Source organism: Pleurodeles waltl, chromosome 6, assembly GCF_031143425.1.
Source record: "Pleurodeles waltl isolate 20211129_DDA chromosome 6, aPleWal1.hap1.20221129, whole genome shotgun sequence".
In the NCBI taxonomy this organism is placed as follows: Eukaryota; Metazoa; Chordata; class Amphibia; order Caudata; family Salamandridae; genus Pleurodeles; species Pleurodeles waltl.
In genome coordinates, this window is record NC_090445.1 from 967,448,739 (window position 1) to 967,467,171 (window position 18,433).

The 18,433-nt window shown below is 45.0% G+C and overlaps 1 protein-coding gene across 3 annotated transcripts in view; it reads right to left on the bottom strand.

Annotated features, from left to right (window-relative positions):
• The window catches only part of IDE (insulin degrading enzyme), a 754,741-nt gene that overhangs the window by 56,811 nt on the left and 679,497 nt on the right, over positions 1-18,433 (bottom strand). The window lies entirely within an intron of this gene.

Below are 18,433 nucleotides of genomic sequence, written 5' to 3' on the forward strand. Positions count from 1 at the left end.
CAAAAGTGAAAGAGCAGTATATAAGAGCCACCCATGTGTGCTGACTTCAGTCCCTTTCTTTCTGACCTTCAGAAGGGCATCAGGTGCTACTTCTTTGTCTTTCAGACCCTTTTTTCGACATTTTTACAGTGTGCAAGAGAAAATGTCACCCCCTAAAACAAAAGGGTTCAACCTAGGCAGGGACTGCTGCATGGTTCCTGGGGTTGGAGCACGACTTTAGGGCCTGGTACTACTGCGTTCAGATGAATTTGCACCCATAAGGTATCATGCGGTGAAGTTATATGCTGTTAAACATTTAAAAAAATCAACATTGTGATCAGTCAAATATAAGGTCCAGTTCCCACTCAATAGATATTCTCACAGCAGTTCTTCATCACAGTCGACGTTTTTGAGCAGCACAAAAAGTCCAAGTGGGAATCAGCCATTTACTTCTGCTCTTGAATTCGAGAGGGTACAACTGTAGTGACTACGTGCCATTCGGTCTTGTTGTCAATCTCCATTAGTCTTGATCTTGAGGCTGGTCCCAATGCATCCTGAAAATTCTGGGTCGGTCAGGGATGTCTGAGCAAGCAGATGCCTTCAGGGATGCCAAGCTGCACATTTTCAGTATTTCACTGGTTCTCTCTGATGGACCCTTGGGTACAAGGATCCGCAAGGGCCTCTGCTTAGGCTTCCACCAGCAAGTCTGCCCGTGGCATTGTCATGCCCCTCAAATTTATATCAGGGCCAGCAATGTCTCTGGTGCCGACTTGAGTTCTGTTTCCACCCTCTGCACCGTTTTGCATCAACACCAGTGTTGACACTGCCAAAGCTGGAGGATTTGCAGCCTATTATGCGATCAGACTCAGAGCAGGATCCACCAAACCCTAGTCCAAGGCTGTGCCGTGCTTCCACTGGAGCTCAGCCAACAGTCAATCCTTATGATTCTGCCACTCTGCTTTACCACATGGCAGGGCCCAAATGCTGCACAATCTTTTAGGGACTAATTCACAAAATAACAATTATGCATAGGAGATGATTATGTCCCTCAATATAATGGGAAATACTGTTTTTAAGAGATGAGTGGCCTGGATATTCGCCAGATAGTGGCCTTTTGCTGGCTTCTGATCCTGTTACTGAGGAAAGCACCTCCTTTGCAGTCATTATGCGAAGTCTGGCAGAAGTATTAGACCTACATCTTCCAACTATGAAGGTGAAGACTAATGTTCATCTCTTCTGTCAGAGGTGTTCCAGCCTAGTCAGCCCCCTACAGAGCCTCTACCACGGAAGAGTAATGAAGACTTCACGGATACCCTTTTGGAACTTGCATGAAACCATGTTCAGGACCAAGAGTTAATGGGCAGGTTGTTCTATGTCGTCATCCAGCACCAGGCAGCTCAGTCTTTCTCACACAACATCCCATGACAGAGTTCGGTGGTAAAAGTTCCCATCAGATAACTTAATCCTAATGCTGTCCCTACCAATCACCTGATAGTGAGTCAAAGAGAATAAAACATTTGTCAAGCATATCTCCCCGCCCCCAAGCGTTGGGCTCTGCATAAGTAAAGCCCAGCTGTCTTTTAGGCCGCGACTCCAAAGCCCATGGTCCACGTTTTACTGGCAGTCACACCAAAGCTATACAGGATGGCTAAGATGCAGCAAAATGTATAATCCACTATGTCTTAGATACAGAATGCCCAGGACAGACAATGGGTAAAAGTGTGGCACTTCACACCTTGATGAGGTCTACAGGCTTCTCTGGGGGCGTCCAATCATCCTTAATGACAATGCCATGGATTTTCTTGCCTCCTTACAGGATCTGGCAATGAAACAGTTTAAAGAAAGCAGGGCCAGAGAATGTTCCTTAGGTTTTGAGGCCCCCAGCAAACAGCCTCACCTGCAAACATTTCTTCTATGTGGCTATGATCGGGGTTTTCAGTTTCGCCACAAGGCCCCTCCACCAGCCCAGCAGGCATTTTGGCTCTTTTGTAGCTGAGGCCATGGTTCACAAAGACAATTGCCAGGACAACAGGGACAACATGCAGCTGAGTCCCCGGTCCTAGGTGCAGCTGGCAAACCAATTTAGTGTGTCCTTGCCGGCACAGAACCAGCCTGTTAGAGACACGATCCGATATTTCCTCCAATGGTAACTGGCCATCACTTTGAATAAGTGGGTCACCCAAATTGTACATCAGGGCTATGCCCTGCCAATTCTCTCCCACTCTCCACACCTTCCAGCACCACCAGGGTTGCTGATGGAGGTCGACCTGCCCGTCTTGCAAAAGGAAGTGCTTGGCCTTTCGGCCAAAGAGGCCATTATAGAGGGTTATGGAAGGAGGATGGAGACCTTTGATCCATCGCCTTCTTAATGTCTTCCTGTAGAAGAACAAATTCAAGATGCTCACACTAGCTCAGGTCCTGTCTCTCCAAGAGACGAGATTAGGAGAGTCACTGGATGTTTCCATTGAACTTGCAGGGCGCATATTCCCATATCCACGTCCTGCAGGGACACAGGAGCTATCTGTGGTTCAGTGGGCTTAGAGCATTTTTTGTTAACAATGCTTTCTTTTGGCCTTGCCAGGACCCCTAGGGTGTTCACACAAGGGATGGCAGCGGTCGCAGCACACCTTCAGAGGTCAGCGTATCAGCCTTCCCTTATCTTGATGGCAGGCTGCTGAAGGAGGGCTCACCCCAAGTAGTAGTAAACCACCTCCAGACATAGGCAAACATGGTTAACATCACTGTGGTTCACTATCAATGTGCCAAAGTCACATCTGACTCCTCTGGAGACACTCCAAATCATTGGAGCTACTTTGAATACAGTATGTTTTCGTGCCTTCCCCCCCACCCCCCCCCAGAGTGGAGAGTCCAGTATCATCGAGCTATGATCCCTTTATTTTAGCCTCTGTTTTGGATTTCAAGGTGGATGGTTTGGAGGCTCATGGTATTGCTGGCTTCTTGTGTCCTTTGGTCACACATTTCAGATGGCACATGTGAGCTTTGTAGTGAGACATCAAGTCATGGTGGACATACAACAAGTGGAATCTGTTGGATAGCATCCAGATTTCAGTGGAGACTGCAAAACATCTGCAGTGGTGGCTAATAGACAAAGACCAGGTCAGTGTCAGACCATCACCCCATCTCACCAAGATCCGACAGTGGAGACTGATGCATTGCTTCTGGGATGGGGAGGTCAACTGGGAGAGGTAGAAATCAGAAGCATCTGGTCTCCAATGGAGTCTCGATGCTACTGGATGAAGCTGGACCACCAAATAATTTCTCTGGCGGTGAACCACCAGGCACAATCTCTAGGCTCCAGGGCAGATGAACTCAGCCGCCGATGCTTAGTGGACAATGAAGAGCAGCTGCACTTAGGAGAGGTACGGGGTGTCTTCCATCAACAGAGAGAACTCTGACTCAATCTTTTCTCCACTGCTGGGAACGCCCAACGTCAGCGCTTTTATTTCAGCCACTGGTAATTACTCGGGCCTCATCGCCATCCATGCTTAATTTACACACCATGTCACCTCAGTTTGGAACCAGCTAAAAGCAAATCAGTCTTGACCTTGCTCCAATCTAAACAGTCCAGCCCAAGCTCCCAAGCGAGGTCCTCCTAGAACTAGAACACAAACAACCCAGGACTGGTTTTGCCCTAGATATGGGCATATCTGCTGAGTACAACTTGGTTCCAGTGACAGTGTGCATGGGACCCACATTTGGGAATGCTCATCCCACTTAGGGTGACACTAAAGTATCTAAAAAAGGGATAGATGTAATGCTTCAACTAATCTCAGTCACTGGTAATTACTAGGGCAACAACTCAATCCATTGTTGTTTTGCACACCATTTCACCTAAGTTTGGACCCAGCTATATGCAAATCAATCTTGACCCTGCTCCAGTCGGAACTGCCAAACGAGGTTCTCCTTAAATGGCAACACAAGCAACCCAGGACTGGTTTTGCCCAAATTATGGGCTCATCAGCTAGGCACAGCATAATTCCAGTGACAGTGTCCAGAGTGGAATGGAGTGGAGTGGAGCTCATGGACTCCTCTCTATGCCTTCCTACAGCTGCTTCTCCTTCCCAGAATTCTGAAGAATATCAGGAAAGGCGAGGCCCCAGTCATCCTAGTTGCACCAGACTGGGTGCTGAGAGTGTGGTACCCAGTATTCGAGACAACAGCATCTGTCCTCGGTTCAAGCTGACACTTTGCAGCAGCAGGACAGGGTACTATACCTGTGCCTGCACAATTTGCATCTCTGTGCTTCTAGATCGAGAAGCGACAAAACAGATTGGTCAAAAGGCTGGGAATAATTATCCTATTTCTGACACAAAAGAGTGATTAATACTGAGAGAATAATTTCTTTACAAAATTTATTTTAACATTTTTGATGTAGGACGGAGAAAGAGAAAACGCAAAAATCACTCATAAATAAATGGATGTCCCAATTAATTAAAACAAACACAAAAACTGCAAGTCACAAGACATCAACAATTCGACATTACATATAAGAATACATAATGAGAAATTATGGAAGAGCGAAACGTCATCTGGAAATTGTCCCAAATCAATTTCCTCAACAAGAGGTAGTGGTTACGAAGGTTACTTATGGTAGTAATCCACTTAAATGCGATGGTTGTGGATACATATACCCACAAATGTGGGGCACCTATCAATTTCTTCTTCGGGTTCCTTGCAATGTGTTGTATTATTCTGGAGGGTCAAATACACTTTATACCCAACCTCGCCGAGATCCACAAAGTGTTGACGCGTTTCGGCCCCTTCAGTATGGGCCTCATCAGGACTGCAGCGGGACAACACTACCTTGGCTGACCGTAAAATTTGTATGGGCCCAAGGAATACACGTCCTAAAAAATTTTAAGCAGGCAGAGGGTCCTTCTGCCGTACTACGGCATTAGTCCAGGTGCAACAATCGTCTGCCACCGGAGAATATTCTCCCTTTGGATGCGGGGTATTGAACCCGGCTGGCGGTGGTTTGAAAGTCATCAACCATTATGGTAAATTTGCAGGTGGTGCAGCATCCCACAAAGTGCCCCACTACAAACAAAGTTGTCTGAAGTTTTGTTGTTTGGTGTGTTTTCAGCTGGAAAGTCCACCGGGAGCTCTGCTTTTATTTCCCAATTCATGCTGCCAGTGAGAACCTGGAGAAGAGACCTGGAAGCGCCCACTCTTCTCTCCCTTAGATAAGCAGAGCTGTGGGAGTGTGCTGTTTTGAGTGTCCCAGGTGCTATCTCTTGGCCTCTCCCACAACCCGCCGGATGCAGCTATGTGGAGCTGTAACACCATTATGGCAGCAAGCGGAGGCAACACAGGCTTTGACCTAACCCCCAGTGGCAGCAGGGAGGGAGGAAAGCAGCAGCTGGAATGCAGGCTGGAGAGTACTGGGGCCGTTTTGCATCCCTCTTCCGCGACACAATAGCTGAGAGTCAAACTGTTTGAGACCTTTAGGGCAACCTGGAGCGCATGAAACCCCCCTCCCTCCCCCAAACTCCCCACCAGAGAAGGTCATACCGGATGAAAGCACAGACCTTAAATAAACATACTTCAGAGCATATCCATCATTGACATTGAGAAAGAGTGGGTGCTCACCCAGGTACAGACCTACCTGGATTACTAGGGGAGCTGGGGAAGGCCCACCAGAGAGAGAAAGAAACAAAGACCTATAGAGGCGAAAGACCAGGACCTCAATGACAAGCAAATACCAGAAGCATTTTCCCCTACAGCATGGCTAGGGTCCCCAGACAATGGAGGTGGGGCCTTGGTGTCTGCAGCTGAGCTGTTTGGGTACCCGTGGGCCGCAGACATGGAACTTCGAGTGTGAGAGTGCGGCTCTGTCCCTGAAACCAAATAGTATGGAAATTAGCCCAAAGGGAGGTGCTACCGCGGGGGGGGGCACAATCTGACTGGGCCCGAGGGTCTCCCCCTCCTTCCCCTTCCTCTCAGCTGAATGGAGGCATTAACCACAGCATTGCCAGGGATAAGGGACCCAAACCCCCCTGTCCCGTTCCCCCTCCGAGGCAGGAAAAAGTGGACTGCTATGCAAAAGTCAAGAACTAATGGGTAGAAGCAGAGGATGAGACCCCAGTGTTGCTGGATAATACAGTGCTCCTGATGGCAATCCAAACTTCCAGAGAGGCCCTGGAGTGAAGAATCGTGGGAAGTGCGTTCTGATGTCTCCCTTCTACGACAAGACCTAAGGAATGTATCCGAGAGGGTCACAATGGCGGGGAACAGGATCTCAGAGGTACATCAGCACCATCATCCTTGCAGAATATCTTTCTATTAATGCAGGAGATTTTGCAAGTTATCTTGGGGACTCTTGTGGTTGTTAGCTCCAATCAAGTACTTCAATCTAACCATTTGAAGGAAATTCATACAGCGCTATGTAAAGTTAATAACTGTCTGCCAGAGGTAATGGGCCCTGCTGAGGAGAACCCATGTAGTAAGTGTACATGGTCTAGGTATAGCATAAGTGGGACGTTATCACCAGGGTCCTGGTGTTATTCTTAACTCCGTTTACATCTTTAAATGTCCAATGCTAGTCACAAAAAAAGGCAACATACTTATGGGTGTCTCACATTCTCATCACAGGGACAGAAAGTAGTGAGAAGAATAAGGAGACCCAAAAGGAAGTAAAGCCACAGGGAAAACATGAAGGCAGGTTTATCTCAGCTTCCAAAGAAAGGTGGAAGGCTCAATAGAGAGAGAAGTTCTTCCCTCCCCTGTTGTAGGGTGGCTGTAGCGCCAGTTCGCAAAGACTTACCATAGCAAGGCAAAAGATAGCAAGCCAGAAAGAACCAGGTCTTCTAAAGACAAAGAATTTAAACAAAATAGAGAGACTGCTCCTGGTGGAGTGAGGGGCATTAAGTCTCCTAGGCCCAATGGTGGGGGAAGATAGTTAAGAAATTGCTACCACTGAATTGATTCCAAACATTGGCCATATTTAAAAAAATCCCTTCCCTCTCTATCGCTCTGGGATCTCCTTAGAAGATCTAGTCTATTTGGGATTCCAAGATGGGGAGAAGGAGAGGAAATTAACTAAGATTGATTTTATCTCACATCTGATTTCAAACATGGTGGTCGAAGCAGAACAAGATCAAGCTTGTGTTTAGATGGGCTCATTATAGGAGGTCCCAGTTCAAATCCCATTTTAAGTTCCGGTGGTGGGTTATCACTGAGTAAGTGGGAGTTCATATCAACCTACTCTACAACAGGGTAACCCCAGGGTTTAAACACCAGGGATACAGGGCAGTTCCACAGCACTCAGATAATTTGAGGGTTGTAATAGTAAATAATATAACACTGGAGTACAGAGGTCAAACCTAAAGATATGAGCAAAATAATTGATTTGCCCCACCGATGCACTATTGGGTTTGCAAGAGGAGGATAATTACATAAACGAAGCATAGAGTGTGGAGCCCTCTTGCAACCTGAGCATCCTACGGTGGAACACCCAGGGGTCTAAACGGATTAACAAGATCTGTCACGTGGATGAAAGATTAAATGTGTACCATACAGTGTTCCTGCAAGAATCCTGGTTGTGAGAGTAAATGTGGGAAGAGCAAAGCCTCAGCACGGGTGATGACCTTAATCACTACGAAGCTAATAAAGAAATCTTTGGATATATCAATTTGTTCAGTGGAGTTCAAATCTCAGTAATAGAGCTGTGAGTGAAGGGCAAAGAATCTAGGCAGTTTATGTTGATAAATGTATATATCAATAAAGAGGAGCAGCACAGATGAACAAATGGTTTGAGGATTTTGACTTGTATTTCTGTAAGGCGCTGGGGAAATTCCCCAAAGGCAATGTTAATCATGGCTGGGGATTTTAATACATGCTTGCACCAAGATACTCAGATGACTTGCTGCCAGAGGTATTAGAGAATTATAACTTAATCTCAGCTTCCTTTCCAGCAGGTGGAATAAAGAAATAGGTAAGGGTCCTTAGCTAATGGCTAGATAATAACGTTAGATGGATGACAGGATTGGCAGACAGATCCACAGAGCAGTAGTGAGCAGCAACCTAAGATGCAGGATCTCCCGCAACGGCAGCACAATCCAAAGTGCCCAGAGGAGCCAGACAGTCCACCAAGGGCGACTCTTAAGTGGCCTTGCAAATCAGCCTCAGTCTCAAGGGGCATGACTGTGAATGAATCCTCATCGGGAACAACAGCAGTTCTTTGTCCACAGAAGGCACTGGCCGAACAGCAAGGCACACCGAAGGTAGATGTTCAACACCCACCAGGTGCAATGAAAGACTGGTTGCACACACCATAGGATGGGTCGGAATGACAAGGACCAATCATGCCCCAATTCTTCCAGCAACGGAGCACCAAAGATCTGTACCATGCGATCATGGCTCCATCACTACGCTTAGCTGGGAAGTCCCAACCACTGCGTATCAGAAACAGCAGCAGCAGTATCCTGCCGATCAATGCCAAAGTCACAGGGAAGCCACCAAACACACTGGAAAAGAGTGAATGGATGGCTGAAGGAATGACTCCGAAAACAGCCTGGAAGATGGGCACAAATCTAGACCCAACAGCCTTAAAGAAATACGCAATCGTTATAGTGCTCCAAAGGTTGAATATTCTGGATACCAGCTCTCCAAAATGCTTGGGGAAGTTCGTACTTAATAGGGATTGTATTTCGGTTGATGATCTTGCTATCTGGAGAGCATACGTCTCTCTAGCCGATGTCAACGCAACTTGATTCTAGAATATAGCGCCTTTAGTCTGCTCAGCTTGTCATAACTTACATTAGTATTATCAATACGATTCCACATTTCTGCTACTCTAATCATATGTGTGGGGGGACAAAACATGTTTGCAACATGTTACAACCTTAGGCAATTCCCGGTTCCATACAGCATTAGCTTTGGTCGTTTGGCACCACATAACTTCCAATCGAAATTACATGAAATGCAGGACGAGTCAAAGGGACCGGAGTAACCTTCAGAGACCAGGCCAAGTTTGAGACCCCTGCATTGAAAGTCCATGAAGGGACACCTATTTGCAAATCATTAAATGACTAACCATGGTCTCACATTCGCTTCTTCTTAAAAAAAAAAAAAAAAAAAAAAAAAAAAAAAAAAACCTCTGTTTCACCATTCAGACATTTATATTCTGGGCAACTCCACTCTTCTTTAATATAGCTATTGCCTAGCCGCTCGTATCTGCCCACGGCAAGATGTTTTAAGCACTTTAAAAAACTAAAGGTGGAATTGGGCAGATTCATAATGCCATATACAAGCCAAACTGTCGATGGACTCTCTGCAACTATAAAAGGCAACTTTTCTAACTTCTCTATGTGAAGTGTGGTGAAGCTTGCTTCCCTTTTAGCCAGTCTGTTGTTCCCTGGATAAATTAAAAGCAGCAAACAAGTCACTACTGTTAATATAGTTCCATGGAACGTGGCCGTTTTTCAAAATTTGTAGTCTCCAACCTAACTGCATTATGGAACGCAACTGACTTTGCCCATGGTGTAAAAAAGATATGTCATTCTGAATAATGTCTATCGCAGATGACGCTAAGTTATTAAGGGAATATATCCTGTTGGACAGAGTGTTCATTCTGTTATCGACAACAGCTAAAGCCTTTTCCAAATTATTTTTATCTATCTGTCTTAAACGCGCAGCAGCTTATATTTGAGAAAGCTTCCAGATCTCATTGTACATGCATAGATGAATCTTTTAGAGCGTGGCTTTCTTGGACCTAACAAGAAGTCCTGCAAGTCTATCTCTTCAGAAAGAGTATTAAGATGTTTAACTGCTGCTAAGGTGTTGGTCTGTAACCACTGTAGGCACAGTATACCCACACTGTACGTAAGTAACTATAACCGAATGTTGACCCAAGACAAAGCGAGGGTCCAGCTGGCTAATCTTGAAAACCCTAGAGGAATTCATAAAACGTGCCTGACACCCATTTGTGTCTATTGGTCATAATAACCACCTGCCTGGACTGGAAAGTGAAGAATTATAGGTACCAGCCTGAACCTCTGCATCTAGTTCTTCCTCTGTGACATTGAGGAAGGACTGTCAATTGGTGAATTCTGCTGGTGTGGGGATCTCGGGCGCATTCATTTCCTTCATTTTTGCTAACCCCAGACTGGGTCGGTACTGTAAACAAGGGACAAGTTTCTTTGGACCTTATGTGAGGAAAGATATGGAGTTAGGACTTAATCCACAGGCTCAACAGAGGGGCGTTCAGGAAGATAATGATCATATATAAGCAAGAAGAAAGCAGTCACAAAACCAATCCATAGAAAAAATGCAAGCAATGTCAAATAACCACAGATAGTTCCATGGATAAATTAAATAGTTATTTTTAAGCCATATGTACAGCTTACATGCCTTTGAAACAGTTTCAATAGCAGGTGTAGATAAAGTTGAAGAAAAGCCATCAATGTCGAAGTAACCAGAAACAGTCCCTGCAAACACAGGAGCTGGTGCATTACTAGTGGATGGATCCACTTCGAGTGGAGGCTCATAGCAGACGATGTCGTCAGTTAGAGTTATGTTGGAATAGAAGACCGCAACATATTGGACAGGTGTTGTCATTGGAGTAGTAAAAGGAATCAGTAAAAGCCCGTTTTCCACCCTCCCCATACTCGTGGAGGCATTCGTAGCATTGTTGTTCATGCTACTGTAGTCAGAAGTGTTGTTGTTTCTTCTTTGAAGAGGTACGTCCAGTTGGGCAGTGAGAGGGGACCAGGAACTACCCAAGGGACCTCTGGGTCTACTGTGCAGAATCGGCCACATGGTGAAGTTTGATGTTGTCAATAGAAATGAATCTGTCTGCTTTGGAACCAGGCAGCGGTGGTAGGATGACAGTTCTGGTACCTTGTATTCCTGGCACTTGGACCGGTGCTCTATATGATGGGCCGAATTCCTTCTTCACTGCAATCTTCTCATGAACCAGATCCCCAAATTTAGGAATCCAGCCAGTAAAAGTTGTTGTAAAATCCCTTATTCCTAAGGTGGCAGCACTGTGGGATGATTTGTCATCACACAATTGCTGAAGCTCCTGTAAGACAGTGAGACATTCATTTATGTTAAAAGGTGCATCTGCAGCCACCAAGCTAGGGCTATCTACATTTGGGACATAAATAGGTATCCCAGAGAGAACCTCATAAGGAATGCACCCTCCCAAGGCCCTTCTTGGCAGATTATTCAGTGCTCCCTGGACCCCATATAGGTGATTAAGCCAGCTGAGGCCAGAACCTAATACTCTATCTGTTAAGGACTGCTTTAGATCTCGATTCCTCCTCTCCACAACCAAATTTCCCTCAGGATGGCAGGGTGAGGAGTAATGGCGTTCAACACCTATCGTCCCCATGGTATCCCTGAATGCCTCAGAGGCAAAGGCAGGGCCCTGTTCTAAATGGAATGCTGTAACCACAAATGAACCGATAAAGATCAGCAAGCCTTTTATAACCGTTTGAGCGTCAACTGACTACTGTGGTCATACCCACAGGAACCTGAAACAAGAATCTACAGTGACTAAGATGTATTTGTAAGCACCATCCGGTTGAAGGGGACCAAAATGGTTCAGGTACACACACTGTAGAGGCCTGTTGGACACTAAGGGGGATGTCTGCAAAGGGTTTGAGCCCTTTATCTGCCAGCAAATGTCACAGCAAAGGACATATTGCTTGGTCTGTTTGTATAGACCTGGCCACCAGAAACGTTTCCGTAAAAGTGTTGGTGTGGCTGCAATACCAGCTTGTGCACAGGCAACATCCTCATGCACTGCTTTTATTAAATCCAATCTCTGATCTTGGATGGGGATCACTCAATCTCCAACCCCAGGAAGTATTGCATAAGGAACATTCTGTGCACTGATATGATAAGAGTATTTTTTAGAGTATGCTTTTGGGAGCGGTTTGCCTTCAGCCGAAGCTTTCAAGGCAGCCAATATTTCATTATCCAATCTCATCTGAGAATGAGTCGCTGAAGCCACAGAAGCCGTAGCTTCTGCTAACTTGGCCGCTTCGTCAGCCAAAGTATTGCCAATAACGTGTACTCCTACACGTTAATGGCTCAATGTATGGACTACATGAGCACTCTGTAGCTTATCCTTCAGATCAGCCACCCTCGCCCCACAGTGTTCTGTGTTTTATGGTGTTCCCATTGGAGTCTCTGAACCTGTTCAATCGCCAATAATTAAGGCAAATATTTTAGGACTGAAAACAGTAGTATGAATCACAGGCAATCAAGGTGAGTTGTCCTGGATCCGTATGTTCTAGCGCTGAGATAAGGGCTTTAAGTTCAGCCAGCTGAGATGTGCAGACCCCTAGGGTCTGCGTGTAGGCATTGTGAGGGTGGAATACACCATCCTTCATCACTCCGCTCACGGCTGCGCTAGCGGCTGAATATTGATGTTTGGTACCTACAGCTAGTTGTGTTGAACCATCAGTGTAAATGACAGTATGGTATCTGCCAAGTGGCAAGATGTCTAGAGGTGCTGGGTACTCCTGTTGGTATTGGAGAAATTCTTGTGTCTGAAGTTTTGGATCAAAGATGTAATCAACATCGGTGGCAGCCAGGGAGGTTGCCCACAGAATCCAATGTGGATTAAATGCTTTAGCGTTAGGATCGCTTGCTTTGGTAACAGCCTCCAAGTCTGCCACTGGGGTAACGACAATAATGGGTCCCCCTTGGGCAAGTGGCCTCTCCTTAATGACAGCCACCTGAACTGCAGTTAGAATTTATTCTGTAGGTGCTAAGCGTTGTTCTTCATTGGAGGATAGATGTGATTTATATGCTATGGGCACAATGTCCCCTTCAATAAAGTTGACATAAGTGAACCCAATGGCACCAGCAATTATTCTGATGACCAAATAAGTTTGATTGTCAAGGGTGTGTAAGGGATTTGCTTCTAGCAAGTCCTGTTGCAATACTCTAAGGATGCGTATGTTATGCTGTCCAGTATCTGCTAGAGAAATCTGGGCGTATTAAGTCAGCGTGGCTTGATATGTTGTACATTGTCAGGAATGTATGTTCTGCCAAATTTAAAGAAACCTGGTAAAGACTGTAGTTTCTTGATTAGATTTGGAGGCTGGAATTGAGCACACATCTCTAAGAAGTGCAGGTCAGGCTTTTGCCCTCGTTTGTTAGGTTATATCCAAGGAACAGTACACTGAGAAAGGCTATTTTGTTTTCCTAAAATTGAATTTGTAACCAAGGGCTGCGGATCCTAGAACGATCCGATCGACCCTGGCAACATGAATGTTGAGGTCATCATCTGTGAGATAGATGCCATCCACATAGGACGCCTCAGGATCAATATCATGCAATATTGATGTTACACGGGATGAGAACACCCCTTTACTGTTCTTGTAGCCGGTCAGCAAACGTCAAACGTTTTTGTGAGCAAAAGGAGAATGCACTCAGGTCCCAATTCTTGGGCGCAAACTTTTGGCCGAAAAAACGAATGGAGATATCCAATGTTGTTTTGTATTTTTTACACACTAAGTTGTTAATTAGTGCTGTGTGAATTTTTTATAGCGTATGTGCGAGTATGACTGTTTAAATGTCTGTAATCTAAGACCACTCTGTATGAATGGTCTGGTTTTGCAACGGGGAATAATGGGTTATTCATGGCAGAGACACAGGGCTCAATTACACCCTGGTACTCGATCTGAGTCCAGATCTCCCTCACTGGAGCTTTAGCTTCATGTTTAACAGGATATTGTGGCTGAGCCTGGGGTGTAGACCTAATGGGTATTACAGGATAAGAAGAGTCCTTGTCCCAACCTACATCACTGCAGTACAGCGTAGTCCACTGTGCTAAAGCCAAGTTGACAGCGGAGGCTTGTTTTACCGCTTCTGGAACAAGATCAGAGAAAGTAAAGTGACATCTTTCCAATGTGGGAGCGTACGGACGTACTCAGGTGGCCAGTCCCTCTCGGCCAGCAGGATATCACAACTATGTTCATCCCAGAATATCACGCTAATGGTGCGCTCAACGTTTCCCTCAAATTTGATATTTAAATCATAAACCCTACTGGGCGGGAGAACACGCCCGTCTGCAGTCTCGACTGCAATGAAGTTGCAGTCACATCTAGATGATCCTTCAGACTCTGGAGACATTGTGACCTCGGCCACGCTGTCCAGCAGTGTCACTGCCCAGGTCTTGTCCTTCAGCAGTATTCTCAAGTGTACTGGCATTTTTAATTGACAGTGCTGCCACAATTTTCTTTTTAAACTGTGGCTTTTGTTGTGGGTGCTTATCTTCTTTTTTGTCTGAAGATTGTGGTGAGTCTTTCTTCTGTTCCACGTAGTCAGGACATCGCTCTGACCAGCCCACTCTCTCACTACATCTATCCGGTGCATCCTGAAAGGAACAAGAGGGACGTGAATTAGTGTATCTGTCAGGAGCTTTTATATTCTCTTTCTGATATTATATCTCCTGTCGGAGTTCTCCAGGTGTGGAGAATCTGCTCTCTGACTTTGTTTGACTTTAATTTGCTTTTGTTTATCCCAGCACTTTTACCTTCCTTAGAGGCGGTACTCTGTATTTCAGGCTTTTCCAGCTTGGCTCCCAAACTATCCCACCCTATACAAGTATAGGTATCGGAAATTATTTTCAGTAGTTGTTTCTCCTGATCCAAATGTGGAATCTCCCGGAGATGCTGGCTCCTCGTTGATGTTACTGGGTATGATTGAAGAGACTGCGTCAAAGTTACACATTAATCTCACCCCCAAATCTAGGGCTGGTGCAGTTCCAAGCTCATTCTGAATTTGTTTTAACACTTCCGGTAGATTGGCAAGTGTTGGGGTACCATGTTGGGCAGCGATGACTGTACCCCATGTAGCACAGTCATCCAACGAGGGAACCATCCCGAAGGACAAGCACATTGTAAGAATTCTATGTTTTTCCTGTGTCCCATATGGGGAAACACAGCTTCCAGCTGATTAGTTTTCTGAGCTATCCAGAACAGGATTTTCTCTAGTTCTGTGGGGACTTTGCCCATGATAGAATGTGCTGTTTGTGGATTAATCCCAGAGGTGGCCAACTGATAGCCAGCTGGTGCTGGACTCGCTGGTGTTGTGTTCAGAGTTCGCATTACGAACTGAACAAGTTGTCTATATAGTGTTACTAGCTAAATGTATAAACTGCGCAGATCAGCTGCCTGCATGTTTTGTACACCAGGGTGTGGGGTGTATATGCGGCAAACATAGGCCATGTTTGTCCTTCATTACCTAAGGGACCTAATCTCACAGGTTGTATTACGTGTGGTAGGGCACCATTAAACCAGTTGAGATGTTCTTGATAAGTAATCGGAATTTCAAGATAATGGTATGCGTGGTACCATTGTGGTGCATTTGCAATTCTGTGTGTGTGGAATGTGAATGATCTAGAGTCTTCCTCAGGAAAGGTGACCCAAGAGTAGAGTGTTTCTGTTTGGTATGGCTTATTAGCTTCTACGATGAATGTAACATTTCTGCCCTCTTGGGTTAAGCCATGCACTACTAGGTGTAGTGTTGATGCTTGCCTGGCATTCTCAGGAATGTCTATAGCGTTAGCCATACTGTGTAATGGGTAAAGAGGTGGAACACCTGGTGGGTAGAAAGTGCTTTTAATTGTTCGAGCTCGAACAACTTACAGCCTAGTTAGATACTCCCTGTTCAGCTAAGAGGATCTTCCCCAAGACCACGGATATCTCCGTATAATGGTACTAAGGGTACCTGTTGTGTGTAAGACAGTGATATTCAGGGTATCCGTAAATTTGTGGCTACACACTATTGTCAGGGGTGCCATGTGATAGTTTGACTCTTGCTCTAGGCAAGACTGCTGGTTTAGGGATGACAGCACTATTGTTTGTAGGTGACTAGGCCAATCTTTCAACAAGTCGCAACTGTTGGCCCAACCCTACCAGCTCACAAGCAGTACCTCACCAAAAACCCATAACAGTAAAAGGTGATTTGTGGCAGCCTTTACGCATGGACTCAAGAGTGCAAGATATCACGGCGGTCGTGGTTAAACGGAGATTACTCTTTTCTCACAGGAGCAACATGCCTCAGTCATGCACAGGCAATGAAAGAGATGCAGTAAAGTTTTCAATAGGTTTTACTGACAAGACTGCAATCTACTGTAAATTGCACAGGCTGCAAAGATTAGGATAAGGAACAATGCCAGAAACGGAATGGTAAAGACGAGAGTCATTAATACAAAGACCCCTACTGACTTGCAATAACATGTGATGTGAAACAAATGTGAAATTGCCCCTAATACCATAGCATGATGAACCTAATCTCTAACTCAAGAGAGCTAGGTGTGTTAAACCTAATCTGCCAGTACCATGTCAACGAGAAGAGCCCCCACAACCCTCGTTACCTTGGAATGAGGTCTCTAGATTAGACTATGTGGTGACACGAAGACCGGGTCAGCATCAAGGCAACTTGTAGCATAGCGTCAATGGCATCTGGTAGGAGTCCCTCTGATTATCTGGTCTGTGTGAGCTGTATTTGAACAGATCTTGTAGGACATCTGACACAGGTATGTTCCTAAACATTAGATAAGAAGGCATGCTTGGGCGGCAATTATATGAACAATTCCCTGAAAAGGTACATTATGTTACTGTCACAAGAAAGTGGGAAAGTACATAATGTGAATACCTACGTATCTCATTTGTCTTTGACGCTGACAGTGATGCCTTTACAGAGTGGCACTGATAACGTGAAACTAAAACATCTTCCCAACTATAAACATGGCAGCCATCTTGGAAGAAATAATTAAATAAATGTGCTAAAACAGAGCAAGCTAATTAGGTTTAAAGTCACTGGGTGACGGGGGCACAGGCCTGCAAGACAAATGGCTAAGCTAAACTCCTGGTTCCCATTAAAACTAAATAGGATCCACTACAATCTCTAGACAGGAGTTGAACTGTTTACATTTTCAGTATAGGCAATTACTTATAACAAAACAAAATCCTTTTTCCATAAGCATTGAGTGAAATGATAGAGGTAATTCAATCAGGGAACCAAAAAGCATTCTGGTAATACTCACCAGGGGATGCTTACATGTATGACTGCTGTCTGTCCCACCTGGATGACCTATATGGTTCCCTGCCCATGCAGGCCAATTTAGAATTGTGCCCCTCCATGCACAATTGTTTTTTGGCCAAGGAGATTAGGCTGAAAACTGATCATCTCCAGCTAACCAGGGCTGCAGGGCCGGATAATATTCCAGCAGTACTAATTAAGTCAAATATTGGTGGGCTAGGGTTTATGAATATATGTTTGGATGGATGGTCACAACAGGGATCTATTGCTGTATGTGGAGGGGCACTGTTGTGAAAAATATTTTGACAAAGGTAACTGAACAACCTCTTGTACATCTGAGAAGTTCTCAAAAATCTCACTGATACACCTGGAAAAGGACTGAAGAAAACAAGCTCTTTCCTATTGAGCAGGGTCTTTTTTTCTAGAAGCACACTCTTCTCTGGATCACTACTTTGTCTTTTGGGCTATTATCAGGGAATCTTTGGCAATGAATCATAGGCTGTGCTGCTGCTTTACAGATTTGTGGGCATCCTTTGATATCATTGATACGGGATTACTCTGGGAGAAACTCAGCTCTTTGAAGATATTACATGAGTTACTTGGTATGGTCCAGGCATTACATACTGACAACTGGGCACAGATAGATTTAGGTAAAACTGGGCAATTATCAAGTAGGATTGTAATTAAAAATGGCCTTGAGCAGGGTCAGTCTTGGCCCCAATCCTTTTTATCCTCTTTTTGGCAGTTTTACCAAGTTTTAAAATGATCCATATCGTTCCCACTAAAAGTTCGGGAAGTGCATATTTCATGCCCATTCTATGCGGGTGACCGGATATTGTTAGATTAGACACCACTAGACTTGCAAAGAAAGCTAGAGTCTCTTGATGCTTATAGCAAGAACAACTCCTCGAAAATAATCCTACAGAAAACAAAAATAATGGTCTTTGAGAAAAGAGTAACTAATTTTACATGGGTCCTGGATTCTACTCTAGTGGAAGTGGTGGACTCATACTAATATCTGGGGATGGCATTCACTAAACGTGGGATGCTCACAAAGGGAGTGTTAAGACTAGAGACTTGCTACAGACGGGGTACCTGGTCAAGTTCAACTAGTTGTATGGGGGCTTGTCACTTGTCCCCCCTGCCCCCCATTTATGAAAGCCTACAAAGGGAATATTCCTCCCCTCATCCTGTATGGGGCGGAGGTTCTTGCACTCGATTCATCTTTCATCTGGAATCCAGTGTAAAGTGCAGTCCCATAAGGATGTATTAAGCTTTCCCCTGGGCTGCTACACTTAGGCAGTGAGCAGAACTGTGTAATTAAATACTGTCAGTAAAATACAGATTTTTATTTTTTAGTGTAGATGTGTTAGCATGCATGTTTCTATGCCAGTTAAGAATAATACTGAGAAGGAGCAATCTGTGA